This window comes from Cavia porcellus, unplaced genomic scaffold (assembly GCF_034190915.1).
Source record: "Cavia porcellus strain 051 isolate PalLab524CR breed Dunkin Hartley unplaced genomic scaffold, mCavPor4.1 scaffold_13, whole genome shotgun sequence".
NCBI lineage: Eukaryota > Metazoa > Chordata > Mammalia > Rodentia > Caviidae > Cavia > Cavia porcellus.
This window is the reverse complement of record NW_026947496.1, coordinates 41,053,919-41,063,585: the sequence shown is the minus strand read 5'-3', so window position 1 is coordinate 41,063,585 and position 9,667 is coordinate 41,053,919. Positions and strand designations below refer to the sequence as shown.

Genomic DNA, 9,667 nt, shown 5'->3' with positions numbered 1-9,667 from the left:
AAAATGCAGAATACTTATATGGATAAGCTTTGAACCATCATATAGTTGAAAAATCACAAATTTAATCGGTTTAAGTTAGAAATTGTTAACAATAGATGGATAAATAGATAGGTAAATGACACAGAAATTATTCCTGCCTCCAGATACAAGTATTAAGTGGATTTAATTCTTCATAACAGTTATTTGTGTTATATTTGTGTTTTTTAAAATCAGTACTGGGGATCGAACTCATGACTGCGTGCTTGCAAGGCAGACGCTTATGCTGCTGAGCTAAATCCCCACACCCCAGTTTTCTACAAATAATATATTTTTGCCCTCAGATACAATGCAAATTTAATGTGCAATTTATTTTTGTTATATTCATTACTAATTTTGGAATCAAAGGCCCAGTTTTAAGAGTTATACCCTGAAATGAATTTCCAAGAGCCCGTGATTCAGAGAATACAGTACACTTAAAATGCTGAACATATTGCAATGTTTCACATTTACTCGAAAAATAAAATATGAGCGTGGGCCAGATTCCAAATACCAAGACACAGAACCCTGTCTCTTATCTCATTCAGTAGAATTTTTCTCCACATACTAGAGAACATGACTTGTTAACAAAGTCTAAAGTTTATTTAAAGGAATTGTGAATCATATTACATTGCAGGGAGAAATTTAATTATCAGTTTTTGTCTTATCACCTATTAACCGTGGGAAATCTACTTCTTCGCATCCCTAAACTTGAAGTGTTGAACTTCACTAAGATACTGATACAAATGAGCTGTTTGTTTAAAGAGGTATCTGTACCCCATGTCCACTGCAACACTATTCACAACAGTCAAGAGGTGCAAATAAGTCAAAGTTCCTTCAATGGACAAATGATAAAGAGAATGTGGCATATATTTACAATGTAATGTTATTTAGTCTTAAAAAAAAGACAAACACAGTTCTAAATGTGACAACGTGGATGACCTTAGAAGACAATGTGTCAAACATAGGGCAAATGCTGTGTGATAGTACTCATATCAAGTGTACAAAGCAACCAAATTCACAGAATCAGAGAGTAGACTAAGTTTCCAGGAGCTGGGTGTGGGTTAAGTGGAGAGTTGTTATTCAATAGGTGCAAAGTTTCAGTTTTGCAAAATAAATAAGCTATAGAAGTTTCTGAGAATATATAAAAATATTAACATATGATTAGATGTTATCAGTTATATGTTCTATTCAATGTGCTGTACACTTAAAAATCGTTAAGAGGAAGAATTTATAGTGTGTTCTTATCACAATAGTGTAAATAATGGAAATTGAACCATGCACCTCAACTGTATTCAATAAGCGAAATAAATCAAACTTGCATGTGTAAATATTGTGCTGTCTTCCTAGAGTTAAAAAACTGAAAGAATAAATGGAGTCCAAAAGGTAAAATAAATATTGTACAAGTGAAAGAGAAACTGTTCAAAAGGAAATAACAACTGGAAGAGGCGAAAGGAGAATGAAAGAAGGGCGGTGATGTAGATAATTACACTACTAATCTCTGTTAGTTCATCAAAAAGAACAGTTGTGCTTTCATTATTTGATTGACATCTTTTCCATGCCTATATTCTGTAATTTGACCAACTACTTTGAAGATAAAATATGCAACATATTAACCATTGTTAATCCATTATTTTGTTTTGAGATTCTGTATCATTTTTTAAACAAACTTTAATGTCCTAAAATTTGGAGTTAAATTTCCCACTTACTACTAGACCCTACTCTCTGTAGGATCAGTGTTAGTTTTTGTTCTTTGTGTACAGGTATATTTATAGGTATATAAATATAAATATATTCTGTATGCACATGTATATATACTAGCAATATACACATATATGTTTCTATATGCATATATGTTTAGAAGACCCCCTCAGTCTAGTGGGTTCAGAGGTGTGCATTTTGAAAATAACTGAATTTTGGAGGCTTTGTACTCGTTAGTGGATTAATCCATTGGTGAATTCATCGCAAAACATGCTATTAAGTAGGTGGGCCTTGGTTGGAAGAAGTGTTTCACAGCAACTGTGGCCTCCTTCCCTCTCTCTCCTGCTCCCTGCTTCCTTGCCACCATGGGGTGAGCAGCTTTTCTCTTCCAGTGCAATGTTTCTGCCCTGGAAACTGCCAACAACAGACGAAAACTGTGAGGCAAGATAAACTGCTCCTCCTTTTACTTGTAAACGTCAAGCATTTTTGTCCCAGAAATAGGAAAAAGATCATTACATATATAGATAGTATAATTTTCCCAAAATTATACTTCTCTGAATAAATTTCTTAAAATTATCCACTTTTTCTTTACTAAAATATGCATTCTAGAGTGCTAAAGTTTATGGGGGGCTATACACTGATCTTTCCCTAACAAAATAAGCATATAAAATTAAATGTTTTTGTTCACTTGTAACACAAAAGATTTTTATTATCTTCATTTCTACTGGTAAAATTTTGCTTCTTTGAAAACAGTTGATGCTAAAAGTCAACTTTTACTTATCTGACAGTGACAATTTGGGGTTACCTCTAGGATATAATCCACAATCCTTCTGTTTTTACACAGATGACTGAATATTTTAATGGCAGTACAGACTAAGGATGTAGGGCACAGCTTGTGAAAAACAACACAGACAGACAAAAGAATCATTTTTAGAATCTTTATGGGCTTGGGAAAAAATGATAGATAGCTGAGTTTTTATTTCAGAGCCTTTCATAAAATGATTACCTTCAGAGCCACAAAATGCTTTTAATTTTTAATGTGTTGTGTTTATTTCTAAATGGTAGAGAAACCTAGTGTTAATTACAAGATGCATGTCTCTTTTGTTTATATGTGGCATATGCTCCCTGGTTGCAGTGGCTGCTACACCCTGGGTATCCCTCTCATAAAACAGATGCTTCAAGGAAGAAAAGGGGCATAGATTCATCTTTAAGATGAAAAAGTTTACTCTTTCAGAAAAGGCTTTCTAAGAGCTGAAGTGAGTATTTGATTTTTCACTAAAATACAAAGTGAAAACTATTTTTAACAAGTGCTGTAGTTAGAGCCAACTGAACAAGGACTTGAAGAGGACTTTGTATTATTTTCTAAAGTCCAATTTACAATTACTTAACTTGTCACCTTAGGTGCTTTATTTATCGATTGGGCATCAATATTTAATCTTCTGATTCTCAAGAAATTGTAACATCACATTCTATCCTCAGTTCTGTTTTTTAAAATCAACTTCTAGTCTCTATAACACATAACTTTTAAGGTTTTGCTTGTTTTGAGAACTTACTTTTTGCTAAGACGTATTTTGACCTGATCAATATTTTTGAACAAAATATAGGTTTAACTGCTCACTTGATTCTTATTTTAATGTCAGTGTCTATATAAAAAAAGAGTAAGAGTTTTTATTTTTTTTTTACTCTTCTCAAAAAAATCACAATTTATCTTCTTCTCTTGTTTTACCTCACTCTGTGTCAACTGCTGTGGTCATTAACATTCTGATTTCTGCCGAATGTCTTATTTCTTATTTCCAGCAAGATGCACATGAAATTCTCACATTTTATTATTTATCAAGTCCTTGATGCACATGCATATACATGCCTATGTATGCTAAAGACAAGACTTCATATTTAATTTGAATAAAGGGCTTAACATGACTCAATCTTATTTTTCTTAGTAATGCTTTGGGTATTTGCAGGGAAAAAACACATTTTTTTGATAGTAAATCCATGAAGAGTGGTGTGTATTTAAAAGTTTAGCATAACTTACATATGACTAACTACAGTTTAAGTGCACAGTAATAGCATATGGTAAATGATTACTATAAGGGATAGGGCAGTTATATCCTTTTGATAGTTAAACTTTTACACTAACATTACTAATTAGTTTTGAATTACTTTTTGTATATGGTGTGAGATAAGTGTCAAGGTTAAGTTTTCCCATATGGCATCTATTTCCTGCTATTAAATGACTACCCTTTGTAATTAAATTACCTTGTTATCTAAATAAAAATAAGTTATAGTGTATTTATATGTCTTTTTCTGTACTTTCCACTCAATTTCAGTGATTTACATTCATTAATTTGATTATTTTAGTTTTATGGCTAAGTCTTGAATGAGGTAATATTAGTATCTTAACTTTGTCTTTATTAAATTATTTTTTGTCTGTTTGGGGGATTCTTCATTCTTTTATACGTTCACCAACATTCTAAATTTATTTTTTAAGTATTATCTTTTAACCAAAACTAATGAAATTTCATCATGCTTGGAGCTCAATTTGTATAGAAATTAGATTTCTGATTATTATAAGATTTACCTACTGAAAACATAGATATGTGTGCTGATATTTAATTCCTTCAGTGATATTTTCTACTTTTGTGTTCTTGCCCATATTTTGTTAGTATTGAATATTTCAGGCTGATATTTTATTTATTTATTTTTATGGTGCCAATTTTAAATGGCTTTATTGAAGACACTGTATTTCCACTTATAGTATAGTGCTTACAAAGTTCAGTGTTTTCTTTTTATTGTGTATATGTTCCATTATTCAAGTGTTGAGAATGCCCAGACCTTTACCATAGCCGTTAAATTTTAGTAACTGTCACAGGATTTGCTAAAAATTTAGGTTCTTTGATTTTATTGCTGTTGTGGAAGAATGCTAACTCACTGTATTTGGAGTTGGCTTAATCAACCTCTTCAATAGTGGGCCTTGAGGAAGCACCACCAGAGGGAGAAGATCCTTCACCAGGGAAACTCCAGACATTCCTCCATGCATGCATTCTGCGTTGTGGTACATTTTGGTGATGATGGGATTTCAGGCTTTCTCTAGATCCTTCTGCATATGTTCAAATTCTTCGTTCTCCAGAGTCTGATTTATCCAGTCAGTTGATGATTTCATTACATTTGTCAAGGATCTGCTATTTAGCTTCATCATTGATCTTGCCTTGAAGTTTCTCATCTCAGTAGCTGATTTCATATTAAAAGCATAGAATGCCACTGAATTCTTGGAGAACACCTTGTCCATTTTCTTCTCATCTTCAGTTTTGTATTTCTCTGCTTCCTGGACTATATGCTCTATGTCCTCCTTGCTCAAACAGCTCTTATCATTAGTGATAGTGATGTTGTTCCTTTTTCTTATACTTTTGTCCATAATGAGGGTGCCGTTGGCATCAATATCAAAAGTGACTGTAATCTGAAGAGCACTATGGGTGTGGCAGGTATGCCTGTGAGTTCAAATTTGCCAAGCAAGTTATTATCCTTGGTCATGGCACAGTCACCTTCATATACCTGAATGAGCACACCAGGCTGGTTGTCAGAGTAGGTAAGAATGGTGGTACTATGCTTGATGAGGACTGTCATGACTCCAGCAGCAATTGCAATACCAAGAGAAAGAGGAGCAACATCCAAAAGCAGAAATTTTGAACATTTTTAGACTTGTTTCCAGATAGAATGGCTGCCTGTAAAGCTGCACCATGAGCAGCAGCCTCATTAGCATTGACACTCTTAATTATTTTCCACTGAAGAAGTCTTACAGAAACTTATGAACTTGGGATATGGGTAGAACCACCCACTAGGACAATGTTATAGATCTGTGACTTGTCTAGTTTAGCATCTTGAGGAGCCTGCTTCACAAGGTCCACAGTGCCATGGAATGGGTCAGCATTCAAATGTTCAAATTGAGCATGAGTAATGGAGAGGTATAGAGATTGATTCCTTAATAGAGGGAATCAATCTCAGTACTTGTTTGGGTGATAGAAGAGAAGGTTCTCTTAACTTTTTCCCATGCATTAGGAAGATGGCAGACAGTTCTCTTCTTCCCACTAATGTCCTTCTTATTGTTGTACTTGAATTCAGCAACAAAAGGACTGACCATTTCATTACCAAAAGTTTTTCCACCTAAGTGGGTGTCTCCAGCTATATATTTCACTTTGGAGATTGCACCTTCAACAGCGAGGATTGACACATCAAAAGTGCTACCTCTTAATAAAAAATCTGCACATTTATTTCAGCTCCAGCCTTTTTGTCTAAGCCATAGCAATATTAGCAGCTGTTGGCCCATTGATAATTCTAAGTACACTAAGACCAGCAGTGGTTTCAGTGTCTATGGTTGCCTGATGCTGATAGTCATTAAAGTAAGCTGGCATAGTGACCACAGCATCGATAACAGTGTCCCCAAGGTGAGCTTCTGCAATTTCCTTCATCTGTGTCAGCACCATAGATGACACCTCCTCTGGATAGAAGCTCTTTATTTCTCCTTTGTATTCTGTTTGAATCTTGGGCCTGCCTGCATCATTCACCACCACGAAGGGCCAATGCTTAATACCAGACTGGACAACAGCATCATCAAATCTATGTTCAATCAGATGCTTGGCATCAGAAACTATGTTGGTGGGGTTCATCAACACTTGATTTTTTTCCGCCATCTCCGATTAGTCATTCAGTATCAGTGAAAGCAATGTAATTTGGAGTAGTTTGATTCCCCTGCTTATTGGAGATTATCTCCACTTTTCATGCTAGAAGACACTGATACATGAGTAGGTGGCACCTAGGTCATGTCAACTGTATGTTCCTTTGACATGGTTGATTGCTTATAGCCAGGCTCTGCTGTCAAAGAAAACAGAAAAACCTACTAGGCTTCTGGAGCATTCAGTGAGCTTGGATTGATATTTTAGATGATACCCTAAATATTAATTTTCAGTGAGTATATAGAAAAGCAAATAGTTTTTGTATATTTTCTTTATATTCTATGACATCGCTAATAATCCTACTCATTAGTCTTAATATCATTTCAGTGCCTCAGGATTTCTACATAGATGGTCATGTGCTGAATTTTTCCTCTGTTTTTTTGGTAATGGCCCCCCAGTACAATGTTGAACAGGAATAGGAAGAGCTTGATGCTTGACACTATTTATCTCATTAGCTAGTGTGAGAAAATTTCATAGATATTCTTTGTAGCTGTGTGAGGTCATTCTTCACAAAGATTAGTTCACAAAGATTTTGTAAAATGTTAAATTTTATCATATGCTTCATCTGAAATTTTATCATGTGCTTCATCTAAAATTCTGGGTAAAATATTAAGGCTTAAATTCTCTGAGAAGATAAAAATATTCCTTGAGAAATTATAGCAAATCATGGTGGACAATTGTGTGCCCACTCTGGCTATGGGTTTCTTTGTCAGTTTTTGATATAAGAAATTAGTTTTTGAAAAGGGCGGTCAGCATATAGAGCAATGTAAACTGAGTACACAGGGAGACAGGACAATTATAAGGGATAATTCAGAATAATGACAAAGAATTCAATGACGTGAATTCATTTTTGTTGTATGAAAGGAGGAAAGGAGATAGTAAAAGGGAAGAAGTAAAGAAAGAAGATAAAGGAAGAGGAACAGTAGAAGAAAAGATAGGATAAAAGGGAATGAAGAGGTGGTTTTAAAGATCTTTAGAAACATAAATGTGAGATCTTCCTTATATTTATAAGTGGATTTAGGAGTGGGCTAATAGCAATGACAGAATTCAAGCAGAGATCCAATGTCAACACAGAGTCAATTAAAGTAGAGACTCAATGGACACAGTAGTTTAAATTGCAGTGCAAGGTTATACCCATTCTTTGTTCTTTAATATAAAAATACATAATACATATAACATCTACTATGTGTTAGGCTGTCTTTTAAGTTCTTAGTATAGTTTATCACATGCAAGCCTCAGTGAATCCTGTTAGTTAAGCTGGGGACTATCTTCATTTTCCAGGAAGTACTCTTGGGCGTATAGAGTATGAGTCTGTTAGTGGCACTCGGATACATGAGGAGTAGGTGAGTCTATAGCATCTGCAATGAAATGAATGCATTTCAAAAGTCAGTAACCTCTTCACTCAGGGTTAGACCTAGAAGTTGTCAGGAATGAATAGTAATGCCAAGACAAGACAAGTTATCAGGTACCAGGAATCAGAGAAGTGATTTTGGCAATGGATTTCCCAGAAAAAGATACAGGAAAGTGTGAACCAAAATTGATAGCAAAGTCTGTAAATGAAAAAGATATTTGGTGGTTTCTTGTTAAGACTTACTTTAATATTACACCAGAACATCTTCCAACTTGGCTTTCACAAAATCCTTGCCTTGATATTTTCTCCTTCATGTCTGGTGGAGGTAGGGGTGTCTTATTTTTGAAAAATAAAGAGAAGTGTTGTAATAGAAAACCAACAAAAGGGTTAAATATAAATTATTTTCAGTTTATATAAATTATTCAGAAAAGTAGTACATTTTGGCATGAAATAAATTTAATATATCAAGTTATGACTGAGTAATCATTCTCACAAAAGATTTAATCGTTCTAAAAAATCTCGGAATGAATTCTTGGTAAGTTAAAATGTAGTTTTCAAAGATTTTATAAATTCAAAATATCTTAGTTTTCTTATTTGACAGTAAGTATATATTTACATAAATGATACACAAAAGACACAATAAAATATCCACAATGACTATTTTTGGTATTCAGAGTATAAGTGAACTTTTTAACTTTCTTCATCATCACTAAATGTGGATAAAAATTAATACACATATTTAAATATTTTTATGTGTTGACCTTCAAATTTCTCTTTCAGCCCATATTGTACCTAGAAGTAGAAACTCAAGGTGTATAAAACACAATGATTTTTTCTTTGAACATTAATTCTATATAAATTTAGATAGAATATGGGGTATGTCTGTATACTTGAATGTATACTTGAATGTATGTTTCCTAGAAAGGAAACATAATATGAATTTATATAAAACAAGATATTTTGAACAAATTGATACTTATATCTACTGCTTCTTCTTGAAGTACATTTGAGGAATTTTGCTACATATATATGAACACTTCAATGCCATACTTGAATGGCACCTTTCTTGCTCTTTACCTAGACATTAATAAGAACATTTCTTATTAAGACATTACCGAGACATTAATAAGACATTAATAAGAACAATTCCTAACAAAAATAACCTGGTTCATGACTCTATGGTACAATAATACAGTTTTGGTAGATAATCTGCCGCTGACAGAATGCCTGGACATCTGGAAACATAAGGTTCAGTGGAATGTAGAATGACTTGCACAAACTTCTCATTAAACACGAGTGACTGCGGTTGGACGCAAATAAACTGCATTTGTATTGTTTCTTGTCCTCCTTCAGTTTGCTTTTAATCTTGGATTGGTATGACAATCTGTAAACAATGTAAATTAAGCACTAGGGCATAATGGTTAAAGGAGAAGTCCTCTACTATTTAAAATCTCATCAGACTCTGGTGTCCTTGATTTAATATTCTAAATATAGATGCTGAACATACAGTTGAAGCCTTGCACTTCTGAAATTTGTTTACATTTTCTGAAGTATGTTGTATTCCCATTCATTATCTATGAGTTCATTGTTACTTCACCCTTCTGGATTAGTTCACCTTTACTAAAAATTAAAAGCTGATTTATGTATGTGACAGATCACAGAATTGGCTATGCTTTTCTTTCTACATTTGCACCCTTACCCTTTGGCACAAAGCATTTCAGGGTATTCCCAAAATGGTCTTGAGCTTGACAACTCATTTTGACTGATGCAAACTGAAGCTTGAAAGCATTTGTATTAGTCATTCTGATTTTCCTGATCTTGCCCTTTGTCTTTGCCATGAGAAGGACATGTCTGGACTAGCCCACAGGTCTCA

The 9,667-nt window shown here is 33.9% G+C and overlaps 1 pseudogene; it reads right to left on the bottom strand.

Annotated features, from left to right (window-relative positions):
* Positions 1 to 4,661: 4,661 nt before the first annotated feature.
* On the bottom strand, positions 4,662 to 6,533 carry LOC100734365 (heat shock cognate 71 kDa protein-like; annotated as a pseudogene).
* Positions 6,534 to 9,667: the final 3,134 nt, after the last annotated feature.